Here is a 20676-nt window from a genome sequence, read left to right on the forward strand (position 1 = left end):
GGTGCAGCCACTCTGGAAAACTGTGTGGAGGTTCCTCAAACAGTTAAAAATATACCTGCCCTACGACCCAGCAATTGCACTGTTGGGGATTTACCCCAAAGATACAAATGCAATGAAACGCCGGGACACCTGCACCCCGATGTTTATAGCAGCAATGGCCACGATAGCCAAACTGTGGAAGGAGCCTCGGTGTCCAACGAAAGATGAATGGATAAAGAAGATGTGGTTTATGTATACAATGGAATATTACTCAGCTATTAGAAATGACAAATACCCACCATTTGCTTCAACGTGGATGGAACTGGAGGGTATTATGCTGAGTGAAGTAAGTCAGTCGGAGAAGGACAAACATTATATGTTCTCATTCATTTGGGGAATATAAATAATAGTGAAAGGGAATATAAGGGAAGGGGGAAGAAATGTGTGGGAAATATCAGAAAGGGAGACAGAACGTAAAGACTGCTAACTCTGGGAAACGAACTAGGGGTGGTAGAAGGGGAGGAGGGCGGGGGGTGGGAGTGAATGGGTGACAGGCACTGGGGGTTATTCTGTATGTTAGTAAATTGAACACCAATAAAAAATAAATTTAAAAAAAAAAATCTGATATATTTTTCTTATTGGAGAGATGTTCAAAGCAACCTAAAACTGGAAACTGGAAATAAGGGAGTGCAAAGAGATACACACCAAATATGGATCAAAAAACAAAATAAAACAAAACACTAGTATATTTATTTTTCTAACACTTACTCTGGCTCATCCAAGATTAAATATTCTAATTGTCATTAGCCTCTCCTTGCACCCATTTATTTTATTCACAATTCAAGTAGGTTAAAAATTGGTAAAGATATCAAGGTGAACACCCAATAAAGGATATGCATTCTTCCCTAGCATGAATGGGACATTTTCAAAATGATCACATACTAGAAAATAAAACGAGTATGTCAGTAATCCTCAAATATCAATAAAACAAAGATGACATTCTCTGACCACAATACAAATTAATTTCACAGATTTTAATTTTAAATCTCCAGATCTTTATCCTGAAACCATATACTTCATTCAACTGCCCACTCAGCATAAACACGTGAATGATTAATAAACATCTCAAACACAATGTGGCTAAAAGTGAGCACCTAATTTCCCCCTGCTAGAGTTGCTCCAGCCATAAGTTTCCCTGTCTATAGTGTCTCAGGCCAAAAGACTCAGAGTCATTCTTGTCTCCTCTGGCTTTTAAACCTACACCCAGTTTGTGAGGAAATCCTGAGGACTCTATCTTTAAAAATGACATCTCAGAAAAAAACCACTTCTAGCCACCTGCGCTGTAGTTGCCCTGGCATAAGCCATCTTCTGCACATTTCCTTCTAACAGGTTTGCCATGACCCACTGTGTCTATTTTCAACTATTGCAGCTGACTTGACCCCTTCTGTGGCAAGCTGGAATATGTCACCTCTTGTTAAAATGCTGTAGTGCCTTCCCACTTCATTCAGAAGAAAAGCTGTAGGATGGTCTCTAAGGCTCTCCCAGTCACCTCTAACACATTTCCAGTTTCCTATCTGGATACTCTCCATTGCTCACTCAGCCTCCAGCCTCTCTGTTGGTCCTAGAATGAATCAGGCATGCATTCCTGATTCCTTAAAACTTAGGCTCTACTCTTCCTTTTGCCTAGAAATCTTCAAGAAATACCTTTGGTGAATTACCTCGCCATCTTCAAGTCTTCCCTAAAATTTCTCCTTCTCTCTGAGATTCCATTACAAACCCATTTAATATTGCAGACTTCCCCTCATCCTTAGGCCCTCTTGTGGGTGCTCTGTGTGAATTTGTTGAATATCACAACCTGTGGTATGCAGCTAACACAACACTCATTAAAACAATTATATAACCTACATGCTAATTTTAGGGAAGAAAGATAGGGACTATACATGCTTATTATAAGGAAGAAATACAGGAAATAAACAAGCTAAGTATATAACTCTGTGGTTTCTGGCTAAAATTTTAACCTGATTTTCCTGGTCACATTCACCTGGATAGTCTTCAGACATTTAAAATCATCACTTTCAAAAGAGAAATCATCTTCAGACTGTTCCTCAATTCTTCATATTGTAAATAGTGCCAATATTCACAGTGATCTATTCTGGGAGCTTAGAGGAACATCCTTGGCTCGTCCTTCTCCCTGACCCATCTATTCAAACAATCACCAATTTTTGCAAATTTGCATTCTGCAACATCTCTCAAATCCACTTACATTTCTATGCTACTTTGTCCAAATACCAAGATCCAAGATCCATTCACAAGAGTTCTCATTTGCTTTGCTCACTGCCTTTGTAACTGTTCTTTCGGATTTCAACCCAACTCTGCTCCATATCCATTCACTTCATGATAGCTGCTATGGGCTGAATTGTGTCCCCTCAGATTTGCCTGTTGAAGTCCTCCTAACTATTGATACAAAAATACAAAGACTTTGTCCTAAATATGGCTGGTATTCAGTGTTAAGTGGCTGGAGGGCTTACCACCCATTCATAGTCCTTCAAAGACATTGTGTAGATTTTTTTAAGCACGTAAAATGGCTAAATAAATGCCTGCAGGCAACTGCAAGGTTCTCCTTTCTTTCTTTCTTTCTTTCTTTCTTTCTTTCTTTCTTTCTTTCTTTCTTTCTTTCTTTCTTTTAAGGTTCTCCTTTCAAAGGTGTTTTGAGACTGCTTTGGTGTATAAGCTTAAGTTCTACTGTATATAGCATGGCAGCAAAAAACAAGAATACCTATAGATTGTATTCAGCTCAGAAGTATGTTCCTCTGCTCTAAGATTTCAGATCTACTCCCAAAGCTTTGCCTGTTTTATCCATAATATCCATATTGAAAATACTCCTTAGCAATCTACTACTAAATAGAAAAAGTTTACTAAATTAGAATGCTGGTACTTTTAAGACTAATTTGCATTTAATGTAGTAAACTTAAACCCAGACAGTATCTGTGATTGACAACACGTTTTGAAGAAGGTCACCTTGCTTGATATTATAGTATAATATGAATATTTGCCTATTTAAATTTTTTTTTAAAGTAGCCACGTTTTAACAGCAGAAGAAGAAGCTAGGAGGAAGGGCTATATTGTTGGTTGGTGGGAAAGGAAGCTCAGAGAAAGCGTTACTCTTCACTTTCCTTACCTCTTTGTTCAAGAGAAGGAAGACTGCCTTGCCCTGGTCCCATAGAGGTGTGGCCATTTTTCATAGGCCCTTACTCTCATACATTCTCTCTTTGGGAATGGACAGACTCATAAAGTTTTGACCACATCACTCAGCATGGGGAGTATAGGGTCTCTGTCACTTACCCCTCTTTTCCTCCACTGACCCTTTGCAGCCCTGGACCTCATCTGTGGGAATGGGAGTCCCCTGCCCAAACTGTCCCACACCATAGACCTTTGCCCTGGCTAGAATTGTCCTTTCCTTTTTTAAAACATTTTTAATTATTTATTCATGAGACACACACACACACACACAGAGGCAGAGACACAGGCAGAGGGAGAAGAAAGCTCCATGTGGGGAGCCTGACTTAGGATTCAACCCTAGGTCTCTAGGATTATGCCCAGAGCCAAAGGCAGATGTTCAACTGCTGATCCACTCAGGCATCCCAGAATTGCCCTTTCCTCACCTACTACTTTTGTGTAGCAATGACATTACATTTCATTTCATGAGGTCTGGATACAACCAAATTTAGTTACATTTCAAGTCGATTCAAGTGTGATTCTACTTGCAAACATCTTGTGGAGGGCTGGTGAAAATAAACTTTAACACACACACACGCACGCGCGGGCACATGCATGCACATTTTCCCTTCTTAGCCAGAAATTGGTACTACTGAAAAAATTGGTGCTAAGCACAGAAGAAATGTTAGAATTCCTGTTTTGGGTAAATACAACTTCTTTCTTACTTAGCAATATCTAAAGAATACATTTATTTTTTTAAAGAATACATTTTCATTCTTCTGCATGTGGATGTCCAATTTTCCAAGCACCATTTATTGAAGAGACTGTCTTTCTTCCAATGGATAGTCTTTCCTCCTTTATCGAATATTAGTTGACCATAAAGTTCAGGGTCCACTTCTGGATTCTCTATTCTGTTCCACTGATCTATGTGTCTGTTTTTGTGCCAGTACCACACTGTCTTGATGACCACAGCTTTGTAGTACAACCTGAAATCTGGCATTGTGATGCCCCCAGATATGGTTTTCTTTTTTAAAATTCCCCTGGCTATTCGGGGTCTTTTCTGATTCCACACAAATCTTAAAATAATTTGTTCTAACTCTCTGAAGAAAGTCCATGGTATTTTGATAGGGATTGCATTAAACGTGTATATTGCCCTGGGTAACATTGACATTTTCACAATATTAATTCTGCCGATCCATGAGCATGGAATATTTTTCCATCTCTTTGTGTCTTCCTCATGTTGGAGAGGATGCGGAGAAAAGGGAACCCTCATACACTGTTGGTGGGAATGTGAACTGGTGCAGCCACTCTGGAAAACTGTGTGGAGGTTCCTCAAACAGTTAAAAATATACCTGCCCTACGACCCAGCAATTGCACTGTTGGGGATTTACCCCAAAGATACAAATGCAATGAAACGCCGGGACACCTGCACCCCGATGTTTATAGCAGCAATGGCCACGATAGCCAAACTGTGGAAGGCGCCTTGGTGTCCAACGAAAGATGAATGGATAAAGAAGATGTGGTTTATGTATACAATGGAATATTACTCAGCTATTAGAAATGACAAATACCCACCATTTGCTTCAACGTGGATGGAACTGGAGGGTATTATGCTGAGTGAAGTAAGTCAGTCAGAGAAGGACAAACATTATATGTTCTCATTCATTTGGGGAATATAAATAATAGTGAAAGGGAATATAAGGGAAGGGAGAAGAAATGTGTGGGAAATATCAGAAAGGGAGACAGAACGTAAAGACTGCTAACTCTGGGAAACGAACTAGGGGTGGTAGAAGGGGAGGAGGGCGGGGGGGTGGGAGTGAATGGGTGACAGGCACTGGGGGTTATTCTGTATGTTAGTAAATTGAACACCAATAAAAAATAAATTTAAAAAAAGAATACATTTAAATCTTAAAACAGTTCTGATCATAAAAAGAAATACAGATTGTAGGTCAGGGGAAGATACTGGTCAAAAGTAATCAGTAGGATATATTCCACCTTCCAGAGAACCTGAACCAAAACCTCTTGTCCAGACCGTGCTCCCTTATTATATAGGTACATTTCCCTGCAGACTGTGGACACATTGGAATGACAGTGAGTGTAGTTGCACATGAAAGGCTATTTTTCCCTTACTTTGTATATATATCTACATTAATACCTTAGGGGATATAGAGAATCTTCTTTTCCATCAGTGATTCACAAGGAACTATGACTATATTTTGGAGCTTAAAGAAGGGACAAAATGTTAAAGATACTGTATTTATTGTAAATATAGAATTTCAAACTTATTTACAGAGAAATGTAGATGGTGCCATTTTCATTATTAGGTGCCAACCCCATTTCACAAAGAGAAATATGTGCAGTATCTTTAAAATGGTTCCTTTAGCTCATATCCTCCCAGGAACTCCTATTCTATTTGGAGTTTCCCCTAAGACCAATTATTTGATTTTCATGTTGAATATTCCATAAAGAGTTCCACAATTTTCTATTGCCAAGTTAGGTGATCTTCCACTCATATTTCCACAGATGTGAGATAATATCAAATGGGAGGAAAAGTGAAACCAGGGCAGCTCCGGTGGTACAGTGGTTTAGTGTCTCCTGCAGCCCAGGGCGTGATCCTGGAGACCCTGGATCGAGTCCCACGTCGGGCTCTCTGCATGGAGCCTGCTTCTACCTCTGCCTGTGTCTCTGCCTCTCATTCTCTCTGTGTCTCTATGAGTAAATAAATAAATAATATTTAAAAAAAAGAAAAGTGAAACCAGTGGTCTCTAGAAGTGGATATGACTTTTATAAGCATGTGAAGTACAATATATTTTTAATACTCCATGGTTTCTCTGAGCTCGGAATAAGCTTTTCAGCATAAGCTCACATATGTTTCCAAAGGGCTGGATGCTGTCATTTAGCTGGAGGTGGCAATGACAGGTGTGTTCAGTGACATTTTAAAGGTGCAAAATGATAAAAAAACATAATTAGACTTACTTAAATTCTGTCTTCTGGAAGGTATATATCAGAACAAACACATGAAGAAAATAAGATGTGTTGCATCATAGTCCATTATTTTACCTGTGAGATATCAACATTCACTTAGAGGCAAATGCATCTTTAAGTAGGAAAAGATAGGAAGAAAGTAATAGATATTTTGACTCAAGATTACCATGAAATTTCAACTCTGTAACTATGGTGGCATAAAGTTAAATCTACAATGTTAGAAATGTAGGAAACACCCATGATCTCTCCTGCCATTCGTGAATTGCAAAAGATAATTTCTGTACAAGTCAGTCAAAACACTAGTAGTAGTGTATAATTGTAGAAGATAATTGGGAAGACTGCATTCCCCCAGATTAATGATAATTTTTAAAGGGTATGAATCTTGGGACTTCCATCCACATACTACTGCAATGTGAATAAAATGCCGTGTCTACACAATTAACCCAGTGATGCCCATAAAAGTGAATATTACTGATATCATTGTAGCTAATGACTGTGCCTGTAGGCTAATAATGGTCATACCTAGATTTTAACTTTCCTACTGAAATTACATTTCCAAAATGTTTGGGGGCTGCAGTGGTTTTCACAGTTATCTCAACACTTGACAAATAGAAAGCAAAACATAAATCTAAATAATGTATTTAGAAACAACTGGGCATTTGTTCACAGCTTAGCTGTTCATTTCATACTGTTGCCACCCTGCATATGCTGAAAACTTTATGTTTTTATCTATCAACTTCAATTCCATTTTGAATTTAATTTATTGCCTTTACTTACTGAAATTCTCTCCAAGCAGCCCACAGATTTAGGAAAACTTGATCTGACCTTCTGCACATTCTAGGAAGTTGCTTCATAAAATGCTCCAGATGGAAGTGAAGGAGTCATGTTTTAAAGGAGGGATGAAAGAAGAAACAAGTTGGATTATGTGTTTCTTCCATATGAGGTAGACCTTATGGTTCTATGCATATTTTTGTGCATGTGTGATATTCTTTTACACTCTATGCCTGATAGTACCCACATATAGAAAGAGGTAGGTTGCCGCAGGACACAAAAGGCAGTTTAGGAGTACTTCTTTCTACTTATAAAGTGACAGTTTCTGGTTCGTCCAGATTTAAAGACAGAGATCAAATTGAATTTGCTTGTATTCTATCTGCAATGACTTGCAATCCCTATTTTATTTTATTATTATTATTATTAATTTATTTTTTATTGGTGTTCAATTTGTCAACATATAGAATAACACCCAGTCTCATCCCATCAAGTGCACACCTCAGTGCCCGTCACCTAGTCACCCCCACCCCGCCCACCTCCCCTTCCACTACCCCTAGTTCATATCCCAGAGTTAGGAGTCTTTCATGTTCTGTCTCCCTTTCTGACATTTCCCACTTATTTTTTCTCCTTTCCCCTTTATTCCTATTTTAGACTAAAATTACAACAACTACATTTGATTTTTCAGGCCATTTTCATAGGTAATTCTTCCCTTCAACTACTGCTTGAAAAGCAGAGGCCAGAATTTATCAAGTAACTAAAAAGGAACAAACAAAAAGGTGACAGGGATAGGACACTCTGCAAAGTTTATTTTATTTTATTTTTTAAGATATGCTATAAATTTTATTAAAAAGTAGCTTAATATTTTTATAAGCTATATTATGACAGGGTAAGCATTTTATTTTTATTTATTTTTTTGGCCATTTTCATTTATTTTTTATTTTAATTTTTTAAATAAATTTATTTTTTATTTGTGTTCAATTTGCCAACATATAGAATAATACCCAGTGCTCATCCCATCAGTGCCCAACTCAGTGCCCGCCACCCAGTCACCCCCACCTCTGCCCACCTCCCCTTCCACCACCCGCAATTCATTTCCCAGAGTTAGGAGTCTTTCATGTTCTGTCTCCCTTTCTGACATTTCCCACTCATTTTTTCTCCTTTCCCCTTTATTCCCTTTCACTATTTTTATTTTCCCCAAATGAATGAGATCATATAATGCTTGTCCTCCGATTGACTTATTTCACTCAGCATAATACCCTCCAGTACCATCCACGTTGAAGCAAATGGTGGGTATTTGTCCTTTCTGATGGCTGAGTAATATTCCATTGTATACATAAACCACATCTTCTTTATCCATTCATCTTTCGATAGACACTGAGGCTCATTCCACAGTTTGGGTATTGTGGACATTGCTGCTAGAAACATCAGGGTGCACGTGTCCCAGTGTTTCTTTTTTTTTAATTTATTTATTCATGAGAAACACAGAGAAAAAGAGAGAGGCAGAGATACAGGCAGAGGGAGAAGCGGCTCCATGCAGGGAGCCCGACGTGGAACTCGATCCCGGGTCTCCAGGGTCATGTCCTGGGCTGAAGGCAGGGCTAAACCACTGAGCCACCCGGGCTGCCCTGTCCCGGTGTTTCATTGCATCTGAATCTTTGGGGTAAATCCTCAGCAGTGCAATTGCTGGGTCGTAGGGTAGGTCTATTTTTAACTCTTTGAGGAACCTCCACACAGTTTTCCAGAGTGGCTGCACCAGTTCACATTCCTACCAACAGTGCAAGAGGGTTCCCCTTTCTCCACATCCTCTCCCACATTTGTGGTTTCCTGCCTTGTTATTTTTCCCGATTCTCAATGGTGTGAGGTGGGATCTCATTGTGGTTTTGATTTGTAGTTCCCTGATGGCAAGTGATGCAGAGCATTTTCTCATGTGCATGTTGGCCATGTCTATGTCTTCCTCTGTGAGATTTCTGTTCATGTCTTTTGCCCATTTCATGATTGGATTGTTTGTTTCTTTGGTGTTCAGTTTAATAAGTTCTTTATAGATCTTGGAAACTAACACTTTATCTGATACGTCCTTTGCAAATGTCTTCTCCCATTCTGTAGGTTGTCTTTGAGTCTTGTTGACTGTATCCTTTGCTGTGCAAAAGCTTCTTACCTTGATGAAGTCCCAATAGTTCATTTTTGCTTTGGTTTCTTTTGCCTTCGTGGATGTATCTTGCAAGAAGTTACTGTGGCCAAGTTCTAAAAGGGTGTTGCCTGTGTTCTCCTCTAGGATTTTGATGGAATCTTGTCTCACAGTTAGATCTTTCATCCATTTTGAGTTACTCTGCAAATTTTAAACCCACTTCATTTTATATGTGCAAATCCAAGGCCTGTGATATTTATATCCTTAAAATCTTTAGCATCAGGATGCCTGGGTGGCTCAGTGCCTGAGCATCTGCCTTCAACTCAGTGCAGGATCCCGGGGTCCTGGAATTTAGTGCCACATTGGGCTCCCTGTAGGGAGCCTACTTCTCCCTCTGCCTAGGTCTCTTCCTCTCTCTGTGTTTCTCATGAATAAATAAATAAAATCTTTTAAAAAAATAGCAACAATCCTTCCCTGTGCATACCTTTGTTAATCTTTGACTCAAGTGATCATTATTTCTTGGCTGAAACACTACAAATTAGTTTCTACCTCAGCAACTTCAATCCCTTTGCCTTCTCCACACTGCCACCAGGAAGATCCCCTGTAGAAATGCTATCTGGTCTGTTATTGCTCATCCCAAAGCATTCATTATCTTCTTTAACTTTTTAATGAAATCAGAACTCTTTGGCTTGATACTGAAAACAATTTGTGGCTTTTTTCTCAACCTCTATGTCACCAAATCTTGCCAATCTCTGTTTTTCTCCTCAAGCTTCAACTGTTCTGAAATGCTTGCCAGTTCTTGAACATGTTCACCTTGTTCCTGAAACTTCCTTGTGGTAATTCTTTATCCCCAAAAGACAGTCCCAATGACAAGACCTGTGAGCCTTATGCATATTTTCTCATTCCAAATGTCATACCATTTCTCAATCTTTTTCTGACTCTCCTCAGTTCCTATCCTCTCATTTCTTAGGGAGAATAAGGCAACTTGCAATGGTTGGGAGAACAGAGGTCTGAAATCAGATAAATTTGGCTTGAAATCCTCACCCCACCATTTCTAGCTATGTAATCGTGGCCAAGTCCAGGACTTCTACCAGCTCTATTTCTACAAGCCTCAGATATATTGTGAAAATTAAATAAGATTTTGTATGTAAAATGATTGTACAATGCCTAGACCACAACAGAAATTCAACCCACTTCTCCACTATCTCTGTTCTTCTGTAGTAACTTGTATATACCTATAATAGGACATTTATCACATTGAATCATGATTAAACATTCCTGAAATATAACATCCTTGACTATTTAGAATTTATTCGTATATATCTACTGAATTAGAGACAAATGGGGCCAGCAGGGCTAAGTAGGGGCCTCCGGACTCAACCTCACAAAAATCCCAAAAATATGTAGATAAAAGTAAACCAGAGTTAAATAAGCCAGACCACCCTGCCCCAAGTGCCAGAGGTGGGGTCTTGTTATCACAGCTCCTTGTGACCAAGAAAAAATCATCATACTCTAGAAAGGAAGTAAGTCATTAAAGATGTTATACTAGTCCTTACTCAATGGTGATAATAGATATGTTAAAAGGATTTAGGTTCCCTGATTAGGCTCTCCATAAAAGACCAACCCTACAAGCCCACAGTGGCAACCCTTTCGGGACCCCTCTCACTTCTGAGAGCTTTCTCTGTATCTTTACTTAATAAATTTCTATTCCTTTGCTCACTTTCCTGTGCCCGTGAGATTCATTCTTTGATTCCATGAGACAAGAATCAAGTTTTCCCATATTACTACTGCCTCACACAAAGTCTATACATATTAGGCCCTCAAAACTTGTGGTACGAATCATTATAATCTGTTGATCATATAAGTTAAGTTCATGAAGACATTAACTATTATTAGGCTGTGTACATAAATGAATGAGAAGAAAGTTCAATGTTTTATCAATGATTATTTCTATATGTTAGGAAAACAAATAGAAGACTTCTGTGTGATAGAAAACCATCGTGCTAGAATTTGTAATTAAAGGTATGCTTTATGAATCATTTACTCAGCTCTCCAAATTTAACTCAGTTAAGCCTTCCTTGCTCCACAACCTCAGTCAAATCAAGCATCTGACAAGGATAAATTTATTCCACAATCTCATTTTCTGGTGACTGTAAATATAGGAAACCAGCCCAGTTTATTGACAAGGGGTTAAATGTGTTATTCATAGGAATGTATTAATGGTAGGAAAAACTTGTGACCATTTAAATTATATAAGCTTATTCAATTTGAAATGCAAACTTGTAAAACTGTAAGTATATAACCTGCTCATTTAAAACAAATGTTGGTCAGAAAGTTGTTATACCAATACTGCCAAAATAAAAAAATGTAGACCACATAAAATACGTCTACTGAGGGATACGTCTGAGCTATAAACATCTTGCATTAATTACATGGAGCAGAGGTAACTAAGCAACTTGTGAACTCTTCCTGCTATGTATGAACAGAATGGAGAAGAGCAGATTGGGGGTGCATTTCCTTTAAAAGGAGTCCAGATAAGGAGTAGAAGTTCATTTCCTGTTAGACAATTCTTGATAGATCAGAGAAAATGGCCCTGTACATATTTGTCAAAATGTTGAATTAAAGCACATAAGTAGTAATAATACTACTAAATAATAGAGATCTTTGACTTACTGACCCTTTATAGCAGTGGAGCTTCAATCTCTGGCCAGAACTTTTCTGTCTCAGGGTGATTCCAATTTAACCAACAAGTGATTTCAAAATACCACAGTTTTGCTAACAGACACGTTTGAAGATTCCACATGACAGGTTGCTAGACCTGATTTCTGAAACCACTAAACCTTTGCCAAAGCATTTCCTTCTGCCAGTACTTGTGTTCTTTGTGAGCCTAAGGCTAGACTTCTGCAACATGAGATGCAAAAGCAGCAGAAAGACAAACAGTATCAAACTAGGCGACACCTTAGAATTCCACCTCAGAATTCACTATGATGATTCTCAAATCACAATTTTGATGATAATTAAGCAGAGCCCCATTCACTGCAAGTGACTCCCTGGGGTTATGTGGATGATTCCAAGCCTTGGGAGACCCTATGACTCCCAATTCCTTTGCTTATACTATAAACTATAGTTTATAGTTTGCTTATACTATAAAGCAATTTCATTGTTTAAATACAATTGCTACCACGTGGAAGCAAAGCCTACAGGACTCAGAGATCCTCAGCCTGAGTCATTAACTCTGAAAACTTTTTTCTGTTCATCGACCCCCACAAAAGACAAAACTCCTTTTGTTTTCCAATATATTTGCCTTCATAAGTTTGCTAAAAATTGACACAGTTCTTTTTAATAGGCAAGACGTTTTCCTTAGACGAGAGGTGGTAAAATTTTTGTCAGAGCCTTTGGCAACTTTACCTAAGAATATGTAACAGTTTTCCACAAAAACGTAAGGAGTGTTGAAATGAAAGATCTGTTTCAATCCATTTGCCCGCAGTCATTTCTCTGCCGAGTATTTGAGGGAGAAGAGCAATGAAATTTACAATGAAAAATTTTCATCTAAACTCAAACTTAAAATTTCAGATGGACCACTTTTCTCCCCTGGAGTAGAGGAGAACCAGTTACTGTAAAGTTGTCGAAGAGAGCCTCAAAAGAGTGAGCCTCGGAGGGAGGAGTATTTTGCAGAGTCCACGTTGAACAGTTGTTCATGGTCACGTGGACCTGATTGTCCAGCAAAGCCAGGAAGCTCCCATGATTCTAGGGGGGTGGACAAGACTTCCAGGACATCACTAGTGGGACCAAATTTAATGCAGAGTCCCAGGTATCAGCTGCTCTGCTTTCCAGTTTCCTCTGAGCGGAAAACACCCGTGTGGCTTTGGTTTTACAAGCAAACTCTCAGATGACTGCTAAGGGGGCACAACTCAGCCTGATGCAGGACTTGAATATCTATATTGGCCCATTGAATATACCAAGCACTCTTTGGCTTCTGTGAATCTCAGATATTATGAAAGGTCTCCATATAATTTTCTTGCTACTCAGCAGATTAAGTAAAATCAACAGCCAGTTAAATAGAATCTCCTGAATAAAATTACATGGGCATAAAATTCCTTCAAAGATATTGTAACACATCTCATTTAAAGTTAACCTGGGTGGCTCAGGTTTAGTGTCTGCCTTCAGCCCAGGGCATGATCCTGGAGACCCCAGATCAAGTCCCATGTCAGGCTCCCTGCATGGAGCATGCTTCTACCTCTGCCTGTGTCTCTGCCTCTCTCTCTCTCTCGTTCTCTCACAAATAAATAAAGAAAATCTTTTTTTTAAGTGAAGCTAAGATACTGTATCATTTCACAAATGAGAAATAACAGACTTGCAGAGCGATGACTCCACACAGAGAAAATGGAATTTAGACTCCAACATGGGACTTGCAGATCCACTGTTCAGTGCTTAATTCACTGCAGGAGAAGAGGTAATCTGTGCTATTCAGCTGGGTAGAAATGTAATGGGCCAATGAGATAACAAATGAAAAAAAGGCCAGAGTTTATAACATAAGAGAGGAGAGGAAAGACTTGCAGGAGATGAGATGGGAAATGTTAGGTCCAGATCATGTAGGACTGACTGTCACAGTGAGGTCTTTATGCTGCAGGTAATGGAGAATGATGCCGAGTAAGCTGTGACATAATTAATATAGGGGTGGGAAAATTCATCTAGTAGTGGCATCCTGACTAAGTATAAAAGGAGAGAAATAATATCTCAGTAACTAAACCATGGGTAGGAAAGGAGTGCACCTGGAAGCAGGGACACCAGCTCTGTCAATTGCTCTCCATCTCTGATCCCTCCCTTCTAACCCAACAGCCTTATTTTCTATTACTGTAGACTGGCGGGTGTGGGGCATAGGGCACCGGGACATGCCTGTAGAATCTTCTGGCCTCATGTTTCCACCACTTTACAATCAAAAAGGAAAGGAATCTTCTTCCTGTAGCTTCCTTGTGAACCTCTGTGGGGAAAGACTCCAATTTCTTCATTGTGGGAGGTGGCCGTTCTTCAATGTGTCACTCCAGTCAGAGTCAGCGCTTGCCTGAAGAGTTGAAACAGCACAGGGGGGATCCCTGGGTGGTGCAGCGGTTTAGCGCCTGCCTTTGGCCCAGGGCACGATCCTGGAGACCTGGGATCGAGTCCCACGTCGGGCTCCCAGTGCATGGAGCCTGCTTCTCCCTCTGCCTATGTCTCTGCCTCTCTCTCTCTCTCTCTCTCTCTCTCTCTCTGGCTATCATGAATAAATAAAAAAAAAATTTAAAAAAGAAACAGCACAGGGGTAGTTCTGCTACTGGAATAATGAGGGAAGAGACAATAATAATTAACCCCTGTAGCCACCATCTGAACCTGTAAGGTGAAAGAGATGGAGAAACTGAAAATGCCTCATGTTTAGGTAGGTCTTGGGGGGTGCAGAAGCTGGACTTGCCTACAGAGAAAGTGCACGGAAGAAGAAAGGAAAAAAGAAAGATCGAGCAACATGATAAATTGACCTCGAAACATGTTGAATGTGAATGCTGAAGTGGACAGAAAGGAAAGAGCAGTGAGGATCTGGAATTCAGAGGCTGGTGGAGTTAGAGACTTGGAGGCAAGAGAGAGAGAGAGTCTTAGCTGTGAAAGTAGATGGAATCCCCTCAGCAGAAGGGTTGTGAAGTGGGGTTACACCAAGGGACACATTGAAGAAGAGGGTATCCTGGGTACAGGGGCATCCCAAACAGCAGGGGGAAAGTGTAAATAGTTTGGAGTCTGAGGAGAAGACCCGCTCAACACAATGAAATTCAGCAGCTGCTGAATTATTAGGACTAATATGAGGCTGAACTCAGACTCATGGACTAAGAAGAACTGCTGTTGGAGTCCCACAGCATGATTTTAGTGGGAGAGTTTTCACGTGGAAGGTGATGGCTCTTGTTTGAGGAAACCGGTGAAGGACTCAGTGGAGATGACCTGGAGGCGGCTGCATCGGGGGCAGCATCTGGCTGTGCTTGTGTTCTCCCTGACCCAGCCTCCCTCTGTTTCTTAGCTGAGTTGCCAACAAGTCAATAAATTCGTGAGTTACCTGATATCTTTTCAATGATCCCAATGACTCCAGTTAGGCAGAGTTGGTTTCTGTCGTTTATAACTAAGAAACTTGCCAGGTACATAGACTTTATCCTATTTTGCATCTTTGAGGTTCATCCTGTGTTCTAATGGAAGATGATAATTGAATGGGAGAGGGTCAGCATACTCTTGAAGTGGCTTTTTAGTGTTAAATAGCTATTTTAATGAATATCTTCTCACTGTGGTAGAACTAATGTGGTTTTCCTTCTTACTAAATATAAGATAAACTACCTCCTGTCTAGTACAGGAGTCCATTGTTATGATTAAGAAATATGTATCACATAATTTAATTCCAATTGATTTCAATTCCATTTAAAGGTATCGAATCACTATAACTTATTTTCCTTCTTTCTTTTTGTTAGAATTCAGGAATATTTTCAATCATTTTGCTTAAAAATTTTTATCTTCTGGGGCAACTCATAGCTCAGTGTTTGAACACCTGCCTTTGGCTCAGGGAGTGACTCCAGAGTCCTGGGATCAAGTCCTGATAGGACTCCCCCCAGAGAGCCTGCTTTTCCCTCTGCCTGTGTCTCTGCCTCTCTTCTTTGTTTCTCTCATGAATATATAAATAAAATCTTTAAAAACAAACAAAATTTATCTTGTAATCAATTATTAATTTAAATCCCAAATATTAAGTTAAAATATATACACTTTTGCCAAATAGCAATTGTTTTAAATTTAAGTTTCTCCATATTCTAGAAAAACTATTAATAAATAAAAAGTGAACAAGTGGGCAGCCCAGGTGGCTCAGTGGTTTAGCGCTGCCTTCAGCCTAGGGTGTAATCCTGGAGACCCGGGATCGAGGTCCTCGTCAGGCTCCCTACATGGAGCCTGCTTCTCTGCCTGCCTCTGTCTCTGCTTCTCTCTCTCTCTCTCTCTCTCTCTCTCTCTCTCTCTCGGTGTGTGTGTCTCTGTCATTAATAAATAAATAATTTTTTTGAAAGTAAACAAGTGAAATTTCCATAGTGTTTAAAAATAATGTTTTGTTTCTTTAATTCATTTACTATAGTATTTTTATAGATAAGCTTATGATGTATTGATAGGAGTTTATAGAATGCATTTGAAATTGTAATGCAGTTATTTATTGTTTTAAGATTTTATTTATTTATTCATGAGAGACACAGAGAGAAAGAGAGAGGCAGAGACATAGGCAGAGGGAGAAGCAGGCTCCATGCAGGGAGCTGGACATGGGCCTCAATCCCGGGTCTCCAGGAACACACCCTGGGCTGAAGGCGGTGCTAAACCGCTGAGCCACCTGGGCTGCACACTCTTATTTCTTTATAATAGTTACAGTATTTCTAAAAGTATTGACTAGCTTCCCTTCATACACAAGATGTTTTAAGTATGGTTACAAAAGGACACCAAAACCCCCACAGATCTGCACAATGGACAATACATATTCAAAATCATAAACACACATTTGAGACGCCAGGTTTTAAACCAGACAGGAAACTGGCTCACAAGTTTAGTATACACTTTAAATACCTGTACTCTGAACAAAAATGTATTCATAAACGCTAGTAAAATGAGGATTTCTGTTCCAGAATAGTACCCGATAACAACCTAGTGAACGATGTCACTGGATCTAGGAAAACAGGATCCAGGAATCTTCAAAGAAATCTCCAGAGGCCCTGTAGCTACTTTCTTGTTGGCCATATAGTCAACAATTTAGTCTTTTGAAAAATACGTATGCAGAAGCTGAAGGCAGTAAAAAGTAGAGAAAATCTGAGAAACCAAAGGTCACTTTGGCCATGGTCTGCATGGTCTTAACTATAAGCACTGAAGACTCACTTAAAGCATCTTCTCCTTGGTTAAGAGTTTAGAGGATGAATGAATGAAGGGATGGAGAAGCCAGGGCACATGGCTACAGGGCACGGACACTTCCGCAGTTCTGTTTCTTAGACCAAAAGGAGCCCGGTCTTCACTACTGACACTTCACTACTTTATTTTCACCACCAGCATCTCCTTTAATAAAATGTGGAAGGTTGCGTGAGGGGGAAGGTGGAGGAGGGAGTGAAATATGACCATTTATAACCACAAAAAACTTCTGCACATGTCTAGCGCCTGGCAGAGGGGAGGGCAGACAGGGCAGCGGGAGGCCGGGGCCAGCCCTGTTTGTAGAGGATATGGTAGTGCCCAGGCCGGCAGAGAAGGTACACCTTGGGCTCAGAGCCCTCGGGGAAGGTGTGTGGGTTGGTGGTGCCGCCCTCGCGCGGTCCATGTGCTCCACCTGGACGGAGACGCTCAGGGCCTGGGCCAGTGCGGTGGAGTGAATGTGGTCGCTCTCCTTGCACGTGGGCTCCACCTCCTGCTGACAGAACTCCTGGACTGTCCGCCCGCCCTCCAGGAAGTGCTGAAGAACTTGCTCTGGCACTGCAGGGAGCCGGAGGTGAGCAGCCGCAGGTACACCACCAGGTAGTCCGAGGTGCTGTGGCCGTGGAAGGAGGCCAGCAGGTCAGCTACAGAGGTCTGCTTCTCCACCCGCTCCATCAGGCCCACGAACGTGCTGTGGAAATCCTCGATTGTGGCCTCAGGGAAGCCCTGGACACCAGGGCCTCTTGGCCCTTGGCAGACACAGCCTCAAAGCGCTGCAATTCCTCGCTGTCATCCGGCAGCGCCTCCAGGTGGGAGAATCCCGAAGCTCCGTAGAAACAGTTTGCTCGCGCCTGGTCTTGCGGATGTAGGAGTGCTTTTGTGGAGGTGACAAAAAGTCACCTTTTTGTGACAGAGTAGACATCATAGCACTCTTTAATCTCATCTCTTCAGTCCGGGGGGATAGAGCAGGATCCATTTCTGACTCTGAGTTGCCGGATCCGTGGAAGCCTAACAGGAGGTTCTCATAGAGACAAAACGTCGGTTGTCGGCTTCGGTCCTGTTGCGGGGCCGTGTCTTCCAGTACAGCCCATCCCATGAGGCACCTTCGGTGAACTTCCAGAAGTCTTCCACTGAAGAAAGAGTTTTGAAGTTTGTTTCGCTGCTTTGGACCCTGGGGTGTCTAGGAAGAGCTGTGACGTTACCCGGTGGAGCAGCACACCCTGGAGCTCGTCACCCCCGGGTCGACATGCACAAGCCTGAGAAGCAGCAGGTATGTGGTCGTTTCCGTAAAGCACTTCCAGGCACTTCTCTCGGCTGCTGTTGCTTTCTTCCATGAGTCTCGTTCCCCAGAGACCTCGCAGCCAGACCCAGCCGCCCGGCCCAGGCCACTCGCGGCGGCTGCCGGTCCAGGGGGAGGTGCTGTGCCGCGGGTCCCGGCTGCCGGCCGGGCTGGGGCTCGGCGGCCCGGGTCCTCTAGAAGGCGCCGCCTGCCGCTCGGGGCCCGGCCTTGGAAGCCCCCCAGGCCCCGGGCGCGGCCGCCCCGGAGCTCCCGGCCGAAGAGGCGGCCGACCTGCGGCTGCCCGGGCGCCACTCCACGGCCGTCTCCACCACCGTGCGCCCTTCCTCCCCCGCCCCTCCGCTTGCTCCTCCTCCTCGGCCTCGCAGCGGGTTGCAGCGGCTCCACGCCCGTCCGGAGCACGACGAGCGCGGGGAGAGGGGGACGCCGGGCTCGGCCGGGGGTCCCGCGCGGCGCCTGCCGGGGGCGCTCCGTCTCCGTCCCCAGGCCCCTCTGCTGGCGGAGGCCGCGCGCAGCGGCCAGGCCGGCGCCCCCGGCAGCGCCGCCCCCCAGCAGGCGGCCGGGGCCCAGGGCTCGGGCCGCGGGGGCGGCTTCGGTCCCCGCCTGCTGCGGCTGCACGCGGCTGGAGCTGGGCATCGCGGTCCCCGGGCCGGGCGCGCCCCCGCCCCGCGCAGAAGCCGCCTTCTCTCCTTCCCGGGCGCCGCGTCCTGCTCGCCGCCCCGGCCTCCCCGCGGCCCCGCGGCCCGCCTCCCCCGCTCGGCCTCGCCTCCCTCCCGGCCCCTGTCGTGCAGTTATTTAAAATCGATGACGTTGGGATCCCTGGGTGGCGCAGCGGTTTGGCGCCTGCCTTTGGCCCAGGGCGCGATCCTGGAGACCCGGGATCGAATCCCACGTCGGGCTCCCGGTGCATGGAGCCTGCTTCTCCCTCTGCCTGTGTCTCTGCCTCTCTCTCTCTCTCTGTGACTATCATAAATAAATAAAAATTGAAAAAAAAATCGATGACGTTTTCTACATAAACCACATCTTCTTTATCCACTCATCTTTCCATGCACCGAGGCTCCTTCCACAGTTTGGCTACTGTGGACACTGCTGCTAGAAACATCGGGGTGCAGGTGTCCCCGCGTTTCATTGCATCTGTATCTTTGGGGTAAATGGAATATTCCTCAGCCATTAGAAACGACAAATACCCACCATTTGCTTCGACGTGGATGGAACCGGAGGGTATTATGCTGAGTGAAGTAAGTCAAGCGGAGAAGGACAAACATTATATGGTCTCATTCATTTGGGGAATATAAAAAATAGTGACAGGGAATAAAGGGGAAAGGAGAAAAATGAGTGGGAAGTATCAGAAAGGGAGACAGAACATAAAGACTCCTAACTCTGGGAAACGAACTAGGGGTGGTGGAAGGGGGGTGGGCAGGGGGTGGGGGTGACTGGGTGGCGGGCACTGAGGGGGACACTTGACGGGATGAGCACCGGGTGTTATTCTATATGTTGGCAAATTGAACACCAATAAAAAATAAATTTATAAAAAATAAAACTAATGACGTTTAAGACATCTTCTACTCCAATATAGAAAATTCACTGTTTGTTACACAACTTTGCTATATTATTCCCCTCTGAGATGGATAAGAAAAGGAAAAGCATCTTATTAACTCTTTTTTATTGTTATACGTTATATATGAGGTAAGGATTTTATAAAAGGCTACACTAAATATCACATTTCTTGTCAATTCTGTGATAGAAATCCGTTGAATTTATAGATTCAAAGCCAAGCTTGAAAAAAAATCTCGGAAGCTAAGGGGCTAATGACCCTATAAACTGTAAAATGTGTTAACAAGCAATAAATTCCTCTTCCTCGGTTCAAAGGCATTTGATTATATTCTGTACTGTCAGGGTCACACACATCGGAGCTCATCTTGAAATGATAAACAAGGCAGGCCTGTAATGGTCACCAGAGAGTGTGACAAGACACACCTGTCACTACAAGTTTTGAGATAAAACAGTAGGCACATGCAGACAGCTGTGTCATCCCTGAGCGAGCTCACTTGCAGGCTCAGCAACAGGCAGGAAGAAACTCCCCAGTCAGCTCAGACTTCAACATCACAGTGTATGCAATGTCACATCTTTGATTTTTATGAGATCATTTCCAATCGAAAATTATATCAGAAAAAAAGAAAATTATGTCAGCTAAAGTCCATGTTCATAAACTTTTTATACTATAGTTATTGATCTCAAGTGGTTTTCATTTGCATATGCTCATATGAATACATCTTCATAACTGTTATATAAGTGTTAATAAATATTCAGTTGGCAGAAAAACATGAATTTTGATACATTTCAATAACTTGTCCAAGGCTTTCCTATTAGTATG

At 42.2% G+C, this 20676-nt stretch overlaps 1 pseudogene; it reads right to left on the reverse strand.

The window, feature by feature from the left end:
- Positions 1 to 16735: 16735 nt before the first annotated feature.
- On the reverse strand, positions 16736 to 18465 carry LOC140612072 (ubiquitin thioesterase OTUB1-like; annotated as a pseudogene).
- Positions 18466 to 20676: the final 2211 nt, after the last annotated feature.

The sequence above is a fragment of the Canis lupus genome, chromosome 20 (genome assembly GCF_048164855.1).
Source record: "Canis lupus baileyi chromosome 20, mCanLup2.hap1, whole genome shotgun sequence".
Lineage (NCBI taxonomy): Eukaryota > Metazoa > Chordata > Mammalia > Carnivora > Canidae > Canis > Canis lupus.